General features: G+C 39.1%; 1 long non-coding RNA gene across 1 annotated transcript; it reads right to left on the bottom strand.

The window, feature by feature from the left end:
- Nucleotides 1-12,551: 12,551 nt before the first annotated feature.
- Nucleotides 12,552-14,279, bottom strand: LOC120432988. The gene is made up of 3 exons (XR_005608246.1): nucleotides 14,169-14,279; nucleotides 14,012-14,088; nucleotides 12,552-13,748 (listed from the first exon to the last, which is right to left on the bottom strand). It is a non-coding gene; the product is annotated as an uncharacterized LOC120432988 (long non-coding RNA).
- Between the last annotated feature and the right edge of the window lie 646 nt (nucleotides 14,280-14,925).

Raw genomic sequence — 14,925 nt, 5'->3', positions numbered from 1 at the left:
TTCCTGGGGGGTCATAAAAGTAATCTCCTCACCCAAGCTACACCAAATTCCTCTACACAACATACAAAACAGAGTTAACATATTACAAACAGTGAGACTCCCACTCTGCATTCACTGGGCCATTGGCCTCTTATTGTTTTACATTTACAGATAAGCATGTGGAGAGTCTCCTGCAAACCTACTTCTAAGTTATAAAAATTATGCGTTTTTATTAAAGGTACAAGCATCAGCATCAGCAACCCCCAACTGTAGCTTCCTGACTCCTTTTATGACACCAGACCCCCAGTGGCCATAAATTCCTTTCTCTCTAAACAATTACACACACTCTCAGGCCTACAGCTAAGCCAAACTGAAACACACAGACAAATCCTTTCCTATTCATCTGATCTAAACAAATTTAACACATTACATTCTAATAATTATTTTCTTGTACTCACACCAGTTATAGAAAATAAATTTGGCGACCCTCAGTGTTCAGGAGTAACAGAACACATGTACCGGCATTATGTATTTAAAATACAAAATATGCGTAACTGTATTCCGTTACAGTTTCTGTTTAAAAAGGTAATAATTAGAATATTTTGTTGAAATAAATGGATTACATGTCTTTTCCTGTTTCATATGTTAGGCTATCCTCTCTCTATCCCCTCCTAATTTTGCTAATTCCACACATTGCCGGAAACCCAACCAAAACAAGAAATAAGTGGCGCTAATGTAAGCGTCCTGTTAATGTTGGTGTTCCATTCAATGCAAACTCTGTTTGTCAGGAACCAAGCTGCTCTCAGTGTCAAAAGACGTTTGTTTTTTTTTTTTTTTAAACTAATGTTAGCCAGATAGTGGAAGCTACATGAGTTACAGGCACGTGCAGAGGGGGGGGGGCGGAAGGGGCTTGAGCACCCGCCCCTTTCCTGATGGGTGCCCAAAGTGCCCTTTTGTTGAGGCAATTTTTTTTTTTAAATTTTTAATTATTTTTTTTTTTAAATGTGTGTGTGCTTGTGGAGTCCTGTCTGTGCCCCTCAACAATAATATTTAACTATTAATCACATTTTTGCTAAATAAAAGGATCTGGCTTGCATCAGTCACATGATCACCATTAACCAATGATCGCCCTTGACGGCAGAACGCGCTGGTTACGAGCCGGGAACGAGCTCACAAAGTGCACGCGCATTTTTTGCGGTCCGGAGCTGTAGGAGAAACACAAATTAACTCAGAGACACAGACTGATGCGACAAAACCAGTAAGTAGCTGTACAGCGCACACTGTAGTCTACAGCACACAGCAGTATTAGCTTATTACGTACATGTTGATAGGCTGTCTTGTGGCAACTGACGAACTGAAACAAATGAGCGTGCTGTGTGTGCAACAGCGCGACAAACTTTACCTGTCCTTTTATTAACTGCACAAGTAGTGCTGGTCATAGCTGCTGGCTCACTGGGTAAGGCTGTCATGGGTCTGTAGCTCTGTCCACCGTTTTAGGGAACATATTTAGTTTTAAAGTAAGTTACAGGGCTTTTCCTGCCTTTCTGGGGGGCTTATATTTCACTTAAAACGATCTAATATGCATGTCCACATAATAATAGATTATTATAATTATAATATTTTAAAAAACACGCTGTATTTTAAAGAACATACATTAAGAAACAGATTATATTAGATTTATATTTTAAATAAGACAAAATGCTGATTTTACAGCAGCAACATTATTGTATCTCTACAGTTTAAAAATTTAATAAGCTTTCTCGCTGCACAGAGTGGATAGTGAAACAAATGGAATCATCATAAATATGGAGGACCACAAGAGCCACGCGCATCGAAATAAAAATTTCTGTGCTTTAATAATGAATTGTAGAATAAATTCTGCAATTGTAAATTCATTTTTGAATTCCAATTTAATAAACTGCATTTCAAAATCCTTTTTCCAATTGCATTTCAAAATCCTTTTTCCAATTGCACTTTAATAAACTGCATTTTAAAATCCTTTTTTCAGTTGCACTTTAATAAACTGCAGTTCAAAATCCTTTTTCCACCTGCAATTTAATAAACTGCAGTTCAAAATCCTTTTTCCACTTGCAATTTAATAAACTGCAGTTCAAAATCCTTTTTCCACTTGCAATTTAATAAACTGCAGTTCAAAATCCTTTTTCCACCTGCAATTTAATAAACTGCAGTTCAAAATCCTTTTTCCACTTGCAATTTAATAAACTGCAGTTCAAAATCCTTTTTCCACCTGCAATTTAATAAACTGCAGTTCAAAATCCTTTTTCCACTTGCAATTTAATAAACTGCAGTTCAAAATCCTTTTTCCACCTGCAATTTAATAAACTGCAGTTCAAAATCCTTTTTCCACTTGCAATTTAATAAACTGCAATTCAAAATCCTTTTCCCTTTCCTGTTCGCTCCGGGATTAGCTGCTGGATTAGCTCCTGGATTAGCTGCTGGATTAGCTCTTCGATTAACAACTTGCTGGAGGCTATTCAAATTAGCCACACCGTGGGATGTAAGGAGCTCTCTGATTGGTTGGTCGGACACAGGCTGTCTGCCAGCCTGGATTTTTCTAGCTCATAGCTTCTCCCTGCTAAGAAGCGTGTGTGCTTGTACAAAGGCCGTTCAGCCTCGGGATTTACACTCGGCTCGACACGGATATGTGAAGAATGAAGGGACCCTGCAGCGAAACGGAGAGCCAACCTCTGACTGAGTGCCTGTCTACACATTCTGACCACCTGTTGAAGGTAAGGTGCTAACATGGCTAACGCTAGCGTCACCGCACGTAGCCCCGTTATTTTAAGATCATCTTAGCTAATGAAAGTTTTACGTCGCAGCTGTACGAGCTCGCTACGTGTTTTGTGAGCTGCTGTGCTCTTCACAAATAAAGCTGGAAGCAGCTCTGACTGTTAGAACCAGCACTGAGCCCTGTTACATTTATACGGTGTTAGAGCAATGGCTGCAACCTACAGCCTTTAAACTAGCGATTACAATGCTGACAGTAAACTCATCAGTCCAGATGTTACCACATTACTCGATGGTACTTAGAGTTAAAACAACTGAGACAGGCTGATTAAAATAACAGCTGTCAGTTCTCTCATTCAACATATAAAGACTGGAGATCACACTACTGATTTCAGTTCATTTAATATGTGAGTGCACAGATTCATTCTCAACTGGACATAAATGATGATCAAAGGTTGTATATATGATGAAGTCATCAAATCCCAGCCTCTAACACAGTGCGCTGAATCTTAGCTTTGAATGTCCAGTATATTCTAATCAGTGCAATGTAAGCATTCACTGAACCTACAGTATCTACACCTGTGTGGCAAATGTGTGGTAAAGATACAGATAATGAAATGTAATTATTAATACAATATACATCATGAAAATGAAAGCTGAAATTGATTCAGTTCAGTACTTTTCTCTGTATGCTCTGTGATTATAAAGGCCTTAAATTCTGTGATATATACTGTAAATGATTTTCACAGAGGTCTTAAAGTACTTAAATCACTGCTGATAGTCTGGTTGTTTATATTTTCACGTTTTTGTGTCTGTAGGGCTGTTTGATGACGATTTGGACTCCTCTGGGAGATGAGGACACACCCACATCTGTTCCATACTGCAGCCATGGATGGTGTTACAGCTCTGAGTCAGCTTTGGGCCATCAGACGCACACACTGGAAAACCAGCACCTGGACTTCATGCAGGAGAGACGGCCTCAGTGATGGACTCTGCATCCTCTTCTTTAACACACAATTAAAATCACTCCAAAAGAGTGTAAACTTACTGAGGACGTCTCTAACTTGTACACATTTGTACTTTTACTTGTTTTATGAGTTATTTTTAAGAAGAGTAAAGTTATTCACATAAAGTTGTTATTCTTCTGTATTTATTCTTTTGTATCATGTACCACAGTCATACTGAACTTTACAGACCTGGTGAATTGGAGAAAACAAAGATCACACACACACACACACACACACACACATATCATTCAGCTTCAGCAGTATTTCTATTCATCTTATGAATTCCAGTCTAATGTCAATTCACTGAGTTCAGTTTTGGTCTTAAACTCCAGAGAATACCACCTGGTTCAACAATCTTTTATCTGATTATTGGCAAAATGTTTTCTTCTTTCAGAAGAAAACATTCTTCTGAAAGAAGAAAACATTTTGGGCTCAATTTCAGCCTCAGGCAAAATTGAGCCCAAAGAAACAACAACAAAGTTTAGTTCCTCTGGATTTTCCATGGAAAATTGTTTTATCACTCACTCAGGTGACTTCTCCAGTGTCACGGATGAGTGAGGAATGTATCTCCACTGGAAACCATTGTGTCCAGTTAAAGTCAATCGACTTTTTTTAAGGAGAGTTGTTAGATGCTGTGCTCATGAGGACAATGGGTTTTAACTTGCAGGACAACACAAAGCTGCCATACTGGATCAACGATCAAAACACTTAATTGAGCAGAATTAAGGCAAAATGTAATATCCTCATATAATGACACATCACACATGATCCAGCATTGTTCTAAGAATGCAAACTTTCTTATTGAAGTTTCCACAGCTGCCAGAAAGGGACAGATTTCTGGCTGGTCTTAATGAGTGGTCGTTGCTCTCTCGTTTTCTCTGGAATTGCAGCACAGAGGATGTAACACCCATGATAAGCACTGAGGTTTGTGTCCTTGTCAGAAATCAGCAATACTCAGCTTCCAGGTAAGGAAAAGTGGAACCAGAAGATATTCAAATGCATCTCTCCACAGCTGCTGATGAATTCTACAAAAACAAAGTTTGTTAAAAACATTTGCAGGTGAATCACCACTGATTTATCAGTGACATCCATTTACTCAAAAAATACTGACAAGTGGATAACTAGGATATATAATATCTGTATAGATATAAATTCAAAATGTCCTGTACAAAATGGAACTGTATATGACAAATGTGGTGTGGTGCTTGTGGAATTTTTAACAAGGACCAAGGGCCAAACTTTTGACAGCTAGGTGTGCAGTAGGGCTGGGTATCGTCACTGATTTCTAGAATCGATTCATTTCCGATTCACAAGGTCCCGAATCGATTCGATCCACGATTCGATTCAATTCGATTTGAATCTGGGAAATTTTGACAGTCAGAAATATTATAATTCAGATTTCATTGACATATTTTTGTATCTATAAAAGGAAGCTGACACACGCAAGACTTATATCAAAGGTGTGAGCGTCACAGCAGATGCCTTTGTGTCAAAGTAGCTGAAGATAAAACAAAAACATGAAGGTGGTTTTCCTGGCCTGGGATTTTATAAAAATATTCTGCAGTACATCAAAAACGAAAGAGAACCATTAATCAACATATGAACGTTACCTCTGACGTTACAGCGGTTTTATTAGAGACACGGCTAACCGTTTTGCATTTTGCATAATTTTAAAAAGTTTAAATTTGTTCAGTATTGAACGGCAGAAATTAGGTTTTCTTTTCGGAAGAATGTAAAACGAAAAAAAAAAAAAAAAACAGCGGCCGACAGCGTTGTAAACAACAGTAGAGTTAGCGTAACAAGCAAGCGAATAATGCAGAAAACAGTACAGAGAGAGAGGGAGAGCTGTGCATGAAGTGTGATTTTATCGTGGGTGAAGCAAAACAGTAAAAGTCAGAGGAATTTATGATGATGTTTACGTGAAGCGTAGTTTGGATCTTCTTTGCTGTTGGTTCAGTCAATATTGTTTGAGAGAGATAAAACTAACAGCTTTAGAATCAGCGCAAAAGGGCGTGAACACAAAGCGCGGACCGCCGAAACATCAGAATCAGCGAGCTGTCGGCTTTCAGCACCGACCGTGTCCGTGCAGTTGTTGTGCCAGAAAGTGATTGCCGTCCGCGGGAACGCGCGCAGACGCTTAAAGATGCAGCGCCCGTCGGGTGAGAAAGGCGACCCACCCCTAGTGTGCAGTTCCTGCTTTAAATGCATTCAAAATCTAAGTGATAAGAGGCCAGAAATGTTTGAACTCGCTTATGAACCTACATCACTGAGGCCGTCTCTCCTGCATGAAGTCCAGGTGCTGGTTTTCCAGTGTGTGCGTCTGATGGCCCAAAGCTGACTCAGAGCTGTAACACCATCCATGGCTGCAGTATGGAACAGATGTGGGTGTGTCCTCATCTCCCAGAGGAGTCCAAATCGTCATCAAACAGCCCTACAGACACAAAAACGTGAAAATATAAACAACCAGACTATCAGCAGTGATTTAAGTACTTTAAGACCTCTGTGAAAATCATTTACAGTATATATCACAGAATTTAAGGCCTTTATAATCACAGAGCATACAGAGAAAAGTACTGAACTGAATCAATTTCAGCTTTCATTTTTCATGATGTATATTGTATTAATAATTACATTTCATTATCTGTATCTTTACCACACATTTGCCACACAGGTGTAGATACTGTAGGTTCAGTGAATGCTTACATTGCACTGATTAGAATATACTGGACATTCAAAGCTAAGATTCAGCGCACTGTGTTAGAGGCTGGGATTTGATGACTTCATCATATATACAACCTTTGATCATCATTTATGTCCAGTTGAGAATGAATCTGTGCACTCACATATTAAATGAACTGAAATCAGTAGTGTGATCTCCAGTCTTTATATGTTGAATGAGAGAACTGACAGCTGTTATTTTAATCAGCCTGTCTCAGTTGTTTTAACTCTAAGTACCATCGAGTAATGTGGTAACATCTGGACTGATGAGTTTACTGTCAGCATTGTAATCGCTAGTTTAAAGGCTGTAGGTTGCAGCCATTGCTCTAACACCGTATAAATGTAACAGGGCTCAGTGCTGGTTCTAACAGTCAGAGCTGCTTCCAGCTTTATTTGTGAAGAGCACAGCAGCTCACAAAACACGTAGCGAGCTCGTACAGCTGCGACGTAAAACTTTCATTAGCTAAGATGATCTTAAAATAACGGGCTACGTGCGGTGACGCTAGCGTTAGCCATGTTAGCACCTTACCTTCAACAGGTGGTCAGAATGTGTAGACAGGCACTCAGTCAGAGGTTGGCTCTCCGTTTCGCTGCAGGGTCCCTTCATTCTTCACATATCCGTGTCGAGCCGAGTGTAAATCCCGAGGCTGAACGGCCTTTTTGTACAAGCACACACGCTTCTTAGCAGGGAGAAGCTATGAGCTAGAAAAATCCAGGCTGGCAGACAGCCTGTGTCCGACCAACCAATCAGAGAGCTCCTTACATCCCACGGTGTGGCTAATTTGAATAGCCTCCAGCAAGTTGTTAATCGAAGAGCTAATCCAGCAGCTAATCCAGGAGCTAATCCAGCAGCTAATCCCGGAGCGAACAGGAAAGGGAAAAGGATTTTGAATTGCAGTTTATTAAATTGCAAGTGGAAAAGGATTTTGAACTGCAGTTTATTAAATTGCAGGTGGAAAAAGGATTTTGAACTGCAGTTTATTAAATTGCAAGTGGAAAAGGATTTTGAACTGCAGTTTATTAAATTGCAGGTGGAAAAAGGATTTTGAACTGCAGTTTATTAAATTGCAAGTGGAAAAGGATTTTGAACTGCAGTTTATTAAATTGCAGGTGGAAAAGGATTTTGAACTGCAGTTTATTAAATTGCAAGTGGAAAAAGGATTTTGAACTGCAGTTTATTAAATTGCAAGTGGAAAAGGATTTTGAACTGCAGTTTATTAAATTGCAGGTGGAAAAAGGATTTTGAACTGCAGTTTATTAAAGTGCAACTGAAAAAGGATTTTAAAATGCAGTTTATTAAAGTGCAATTGGAAAAAGGATTTTGAAATGCAATTGGAAAAAGGATTTTGAAATGCAGTTTATTAAATTGGAATTCAAAAATGAATTTACAATTGCAGAATTTATTCTACAATTCATTATTAAAGCACAGAAATTTTTATTTCGATGCGCGTGGCTCTTGTGGTCCTCCATACATAAATACATTATTTCATATTTATTACTTTTTTTCCCTCATTGCTTTATTATTGTAGCTCTAGTAATAAATAATAAGGGAAGGATTCTGGATCAGCACCATGATGGAAACTTGTGCCCACAGTATATACAGTATTCTGAAGAAGGTCTAAAATGTCACTGTGTGTGCGTGCATGTGTGTGTTTTATGTATATGGATTTTTGAATTATTACTCATAATATAACATTGTCCAGACATGGCTGGTAAGGACATGAGGAGGAAACAGTAGGAGCTGTGTGAGGCTACTAAAGGCAGTGAATCCCTCAGCAGCTGGATTACAAAGAGCACAGGTAACATTAAGACATGTACCAGTTGTTGGAGAGGTATTCCAGTATAAAAATAATAATAAGCACAACTGAAATGTTTTGCTTCTATAACATTTTTTTGTCATCATTTTATTATAGATTAAGTGTAAGAGTTGTTAAGTGTGGATAATTAAATATTAGTTTATTGCAATAGCAAGTTGTGCCTTGTTCTCAGATGGACAGCAAGTGGAGAGTGATAGATGAAATGAGGGGATGGAAGGAGGAAGAGAGGCAAAGAGTGATTCACAGGCAGGGTCTAGTTTATTTCTCAGTTTTTTGTTGCCTTATGGTTCCAAGCGCTGTCACCAATCTTTGCATTTTGTTATTATCTCATGACAGTTGTTTAATCAGCTACCATCTCTCCTATGGACTTTTTAATGTTTACAGTCTCAGATCAACACAGCCCTGCCCTCCAGCACTATCAGCAGCAGGAGCAGCAGCAACCCCTCAACAGCAATATTGTACCCATCAGGTAAAACATAGGCTACGTTTGCTTTGCCTCACAACAGTGATATAGTATGATGCAATCCCATATTAGATTCTTGATGAATGTGTGTTGTTGTTATTCAGCCTGGTTCAATGTGCCCCTTTTTAGCTTTGAGCACCCGCCCCTATAAACGTCTCTGCACGGCCCTGATGAGTTATGTGCAATTTCAGTCTCTTCAATGTACTATTGCTGTGTGATTTATTACTATTACTGAAGGCTACTAGCCACCGAGCTACAATTGTTAGCTGGCGTTAGCTGAGGTTAATTCATAGACCACAGACTGTTAGACTTGATGGATAGCATTAACAACCTGCTAGCTGCAAATAATCCTGTGCAGTTCTGAAGGCAGTCTATGAACTTAGCTAATGGCAGCTAACAATATGAAGAAACTGTTCATGTCAATAAAATATCAAAGACTGAGAATACTCCTGCCATGGCACTCAGGAACAAAATGACTGTAAGTGGGGCAGCCAGCAGCAATCCCACTAGCACAAGGGCTATTATTAAGACACAAGGGACACCTTCCATAGACTGTCTTATTCCTCTGCACGATTACTTAGCGTCTCTGTGTGTTGATCTTGCTGAAGACTGTTCTTCCATTGAGTCAGTTTATCAAACTGTTTCAATGTTTCAATCCAGGGTCAAATTATTAACTCACTGTGACCGATTCCAGGGACTCTTATGTTGTGGCTAACCCTTGTATAAGTAAGGCTACGTTCACACTGCAGGCCTTAATGCTCAATTCCAATTTTTTGATCAAATCCGATTTTTTTTGTCTGGTTGTTCACACATTTTACAAATAAAATGTGACAGCAAACGCACTCTAGTGTGAACCCTCAAAGCGGCCCGCATGCACAAAAGAAGACGTCACACACAACGTGCTCCGTTTAGACCCAGACAAAACAATATTGTTTGATTGATGGCCCTTAATATAAAGACTTGTTTCGGACTTTACGTTTTCCAATTTTGCTTTAAGTTATAAAATTATTTTGTCTTTTACATATGGTCTAATAATTATCCTTATTGCTGTTTTAGAGAGGAGCGGTGCTTCAAAGGATAGTTGCAGATTTCTGTCAGAATCTGCAGATTATACAGTACAAATAAAATGTTCACGTTTCTCCAGCGTAGTCTTCCCAGCAGTTTCACTAACATCTACACTGGATGGCCAGGAAGCGTTCACGATGTCTTCTCCGGCACTGATAATTGGTGTCTGTCTTGTGTCAGTGACATAAAAGACAGATTTAATGCGACATGACCATTCAAACAGCAGTCGCTTTCTAAAACATCAGATATGTATCGGATTCAGAACCACATACGAAAGTGACCTGGGTCGGATTTGAAAATATTGGATTTGTGCTGTTCAAACTGTCACACCATGATCGGATATGGGTCGCATAGGGTCAAAAAAGTCGGATTTGATGCGCGTTCGCCTGCAGTGTGAGCGTAGTCTAAGACTGATCATGAAAATTTAAGTAACGTGCCCATAAACAATGATATGAGTATTTTTCATGAGGCTGAACTGATTAATTCCAAGTCTGAGACTCTGTCAGAGTCATGCTGTGAGACTGAAAGAACTGTTTAACTGTTCAGAGGGAGCTTCTGAGGAAAACATGGACCATGTCAAAGACACAGTAAATTCAAAGACTGTTTCAAGTGTTGCTCCCATATCAACACCTCAAGAAGTTAATGTTCTGGACTCTACTCTGCTCCAGGGTGGCTGAGGCACCGCTTGACCTCGCACCCACGTCTGATCCCTGGGGTGGAGGCAGTGGTCGCCTGCCTGTGCCAGTTTCGGCTCCTAGGGTCAAAGCAGCTGTAAATCAGCCATCTCTTGCACCTGTATCTATACCTCGGGTGAGAGTGGCTGGTGTCCGGTCTGTCCCTGCACCCAAGCCAGCTCTCAGGGTGAGGCCAGTCAGGGCACCAGGATGCCCAGTCTCTCGGGTGGGAGCCGTTAGTGCTCAGCAGGTGTCTGAACCTGTTCATGTTTCAGCTGGAGTCTCTGGTGAGCTCTGTCAGTCACCACCTGTCTCTGCTGGTGGCTCGGGGGAGTCCACACAGCCACCTAGGACTTCCATGCCACCTGGCGGCTCAGCCAAGCCACGTCCAGCATGGCCTGCCTCGCCAAATCCACGTCCATGTCCAGCACCGCGTGCCTGTCCACAATCAGCACAGCCTGCCTGTCCACATCCACGTTCAGTACTGCCTGTCAAGACAGCACGTTCACGGAGACCCACCAAGCCACTCGAGAGGTCTCGTCCACATCCATGTCACAACGTCGACCGCCTGCCATGCTGCCCGAGGGTCGGCACCCATGTCTGCTTGGCCATCACCGCCTTCTACATGGTCGGCCTCCTGATCTGCTCCATCACTGCTGCTGGCCCCCGGTCGTCCCCCTGATCCACCTTATTATGGAACTTTTGAATTATGGACTTTTGTGCCATCGACCTCCAGGATGACCTCCTGAGTTATGTTTTTGGACACTTATGCCCTTGTTTTTGGACTGGGTGCTCCAGATTGTTTTGTTTTGTTGGCTGTTCTAAATTTAATATAATAAAAAAAAAATATATTTTATTTTTAAAATAATCTTAAAATGTTACTCTACAAAATTTGCAGCAATTAAATTTGTTTATTATTTTTAGGTGAGTCTGTGGGACCCAGGAAGATATACCTGCATCTCTACCAACTTGGATTGCACTTTCTGTGCACTCCAGCCTCTTCTGTTCCATATGAGAGTATTTTCTCTAAGGCAGGAGAAATTATCTCCCAGAAAAGAAACAGACTCGGCCATCGCACAGTGGAACAAATTCTCTTCTTAAATAAAACCCCAACATAATAACTTTAAAAGCATCATGTTTTTACTTTACAAGTTCATAAGCATTTTCCCTTTCCAATTCACAATCAATTCTATCAGATCAAAAATATGTATAAGAAAATTGGCCTAATATAATATTATTTATAAACATAGTTGTCCAGCTGTCCAGTGATTAAAGTATCTGGAGTCAGGACCTCACAGCAGAGGCATTCTCCAAAATATGTTGTACGTTATTATATGTATTTTTTGTCTATTGTATTTACCAACATCAAGACGTCACAAGCAAAGAAAGACCACACCATGGCACATGTTCAAGTAAGGAAAGTTTATTCATCCAATTAATTCATTAAACAAATAGACATAATTCCCCCCCCCAAAAAAAGACATTCATATTCTTTGCCACCAATAGTCGACTGTGTTGAAAAGCAAGTAATGAACCATTTTTTTTAAACACAAAATTCAATGCTTCAGAAAACTTTGTTTGGCCATCACTACCTAATACCCCCCCTTCCCTCCCCAAATAAGCTGATCTTGTGATCCATAGGAAAAAGAAAACTGGGCCCCGTGAAACCGAGCTAGAGTCCCTGAGAGAGGCAAAAAGAGAAAGAAAAAGCAAATAAAATAAAAATTCCCCTCCATACTTCTGCACACTACTGTGAAAATAAACCAACCTCATTATTCAATTATATTTCTACCTTAAACATTCTAGTCTATAACAAAGAGATAAAAAAGAGGGGGGAATCAAACTTTTAACACATTCCTTCTCTGGGCCACAGAGTCTACATCTGGGCCAAGTTTCATCTCGATCTGCTGCAATATTCATCAAAATTTAAAGAATAATTATTGTCAAGGCTGGCTGTGTGCCTTTCACAGTTGCACTCAAGAGCAGAACTCAGGCACATTAGGGAATAATCCAAAAGGTGATTTTATTAAACCACAACAACATACAAAATACCACAAGCAACAATACAAGGAGGGGAAAAAAAAAAATCAAGCCTTCCACTTAACAGGGAAAACATACTGTTAGAGTGAACACACCCAGGAGGAGTAACATGATCAAAAAACAAAAACTCAGACAACATATATATGCCAGGTTATTAGGGACATGAGAAACACCAGGGAACACAGCTGAACAGAATCTTACTAACGAGACAAGGGAACGCAAAACTAAACAACACACACAATATATACAAGATATCAAAATAATAAAATTGCCAACATAAATAAAACAGGAAGTAACAAACATAGATTAGGACTAAGACATATGAACTGAGTGGAAACAAAGGGACACTTAGAAGCACAATGACACAATATTATAGTGAAAGGACTAGAGACACAGCCCAAATATAATCCACATCTAAAACTCCAAAAGAACAAGTCATAAGTTTAAAGTTAAATAAACATCCTAAAACTGAATATGCAGGGTCAAAGACCCAGGACACCATGTTTATGTTCTTTTATTATATTTATTGGCTCATAGTGTTTAGCTTGCATGAAAAGTCAAAAGTTCCATGGCTTCAAACAGCCGGAGAACCCAATTCCCAGCTCAGAGCGGTTAAATGTAACTTCTTTTAACATTCTGTCATTCTGCTTTTATACCACAAATCCACTTAAAATAGTCAAAAAAAATTAATAAAATGAAAAATAATATTTGTCATTTTTGGTCAAACTTGGTTCCTCTGTTCAAAGCTATTAACCCAAGTTTTCTAATGTGATATATTTTATTTTACTAATGTAACGCTGCCTGCCAAATCAATTTAAGAAACATTTGGGCATTCTGTATTGAAAAATACTGATTTCTCTCAGAATTTAGTTTTATGTTATCAAAAATGTATTAAAGGACATGTACAAAGAATATAATACAAAAGTATAACCAAGCTTAAGTTAGAGTTTGAAATAGAGAACATAATGAAAATATATCAATAACTATCTATTAATTCCCCATATCCAAGTACCAAGAATGTAAAAACAAATTACATTCTTTCCTGAGAGTCTGATAAAAACACTTAAAGTTACATGAAATTATTCAGCATTATATACATTATTCATAAGGACACAAAGACTTCAAAAACGTATTTTTCACACAGAGAGCAGTCCCATTCTCTAGCCTCTGTTTTCCAAAACTGCTCTGTGTTCATCTGGAGGCACTGTGTGTCAAACCACCTGGAGCAGCTGTCACACTGGATCGGTGCATGTTCACAAAAACAAAAACAAGTATCTTATCACCTCATTTCAGATGACTATATTGATTAATCTGCCATTAGTAGGTGTTGGATAATGCTTTCCTTATCAAATATTCAAAAGCCAAAAAAAAACCATTACATGCAAGCTAAGGGTGAATTTTCCTTTTTGCCCATTTACATCAATACGAAAAATAATAATAAAGGCAAGTATACAAAATAGACTTTCTACAATAAATTCCTCAATTATAAATAAGTCTTACCCAATTGGTGATTGAAGGCCCTGGAATCGGTGATTTTTGAGTAGAACACATGGCACCATTGTTCTCTGCCTCAAACACTATTAGAAATATATTTAAGTTAGGAGCTAGGACATATTAACATACAAGTGCTTTCTTTCTGCTATAACAGTTCACACACCTGAGGCTTCCAGTATTTTTATAGCAATTGCTCCACGTTGCTGTACCATTGCCTTCATCGTTGTTCGAAATGTCATTTTGATACTTGTCCACATCCTCGGTGTGGCATCCTTCACATACAAAAGCAGTAAATGTAAATCAGAGTATTAAGCAATATCACAAAATAACCACCACCAATTACTTTTTGATACTCTTTTTTTTTTTTTACTGAGGCCCACCTGCAGCACCTTCCCAGCCCACCAATGGGCCCTGGTCTACATATTTGGGAAGCACTGCTGTAATCTAATGGAAAATGTTTATTTATTCACTATACTAAAGTTACACTATTTTTGAAAACACAAGAGTCACCTGTGTAATATACAGCACAACGATCACAACCTTTTTCCACATATGTGGAAAAAAAGGTTAAGTCATTCAGTCACATCCACTCTGTGAAGACTGTATAAAAAACTTTCTCCACTTTTTAAAGACTCAGTCATCAACATGTTTTTCACTTTTACTAAAACCTTACTGACTTTGGAAAGGGTACTGCAAAATTTAGCCATAGAGTATGAAGTGATTGATGAGGTTCCAGTGGTTTCAGCTCACTGTAGTGAACACCCTTTTATCTGTGATGGAATCACAGCGACAACAATTTCTGTTTCCTTTCTTTTCCACAGCACAGTGAGCTATGGGTAAACAAAACTGTATTTGTATTTGTGGCACAAGAAGGCGGCTTTTTTTTTTTTTTTTAGGACATATGCCTGCTTTAAGAAGAT

The sequence above is a fragment of the Oreochromis aureus genome, linkage group 15 (genome assembly GCF_013358895.1).
Source record: "Oreochromis aureus strain Israel breed Guangdong linkage group 15, ZZ_aureus, whole genome shotgun sequence".
NCBI classification, from domain to species: domain Eukaryota; kingdom Metazoa; phylum Chordata; class Actinopteri; order Cichliformes; family Cichlidae; genus Oreochromis; species Oreochromis aureus.
This window is presented reverse-complemented; position numbering and strand designations above follow the sequence as displayed.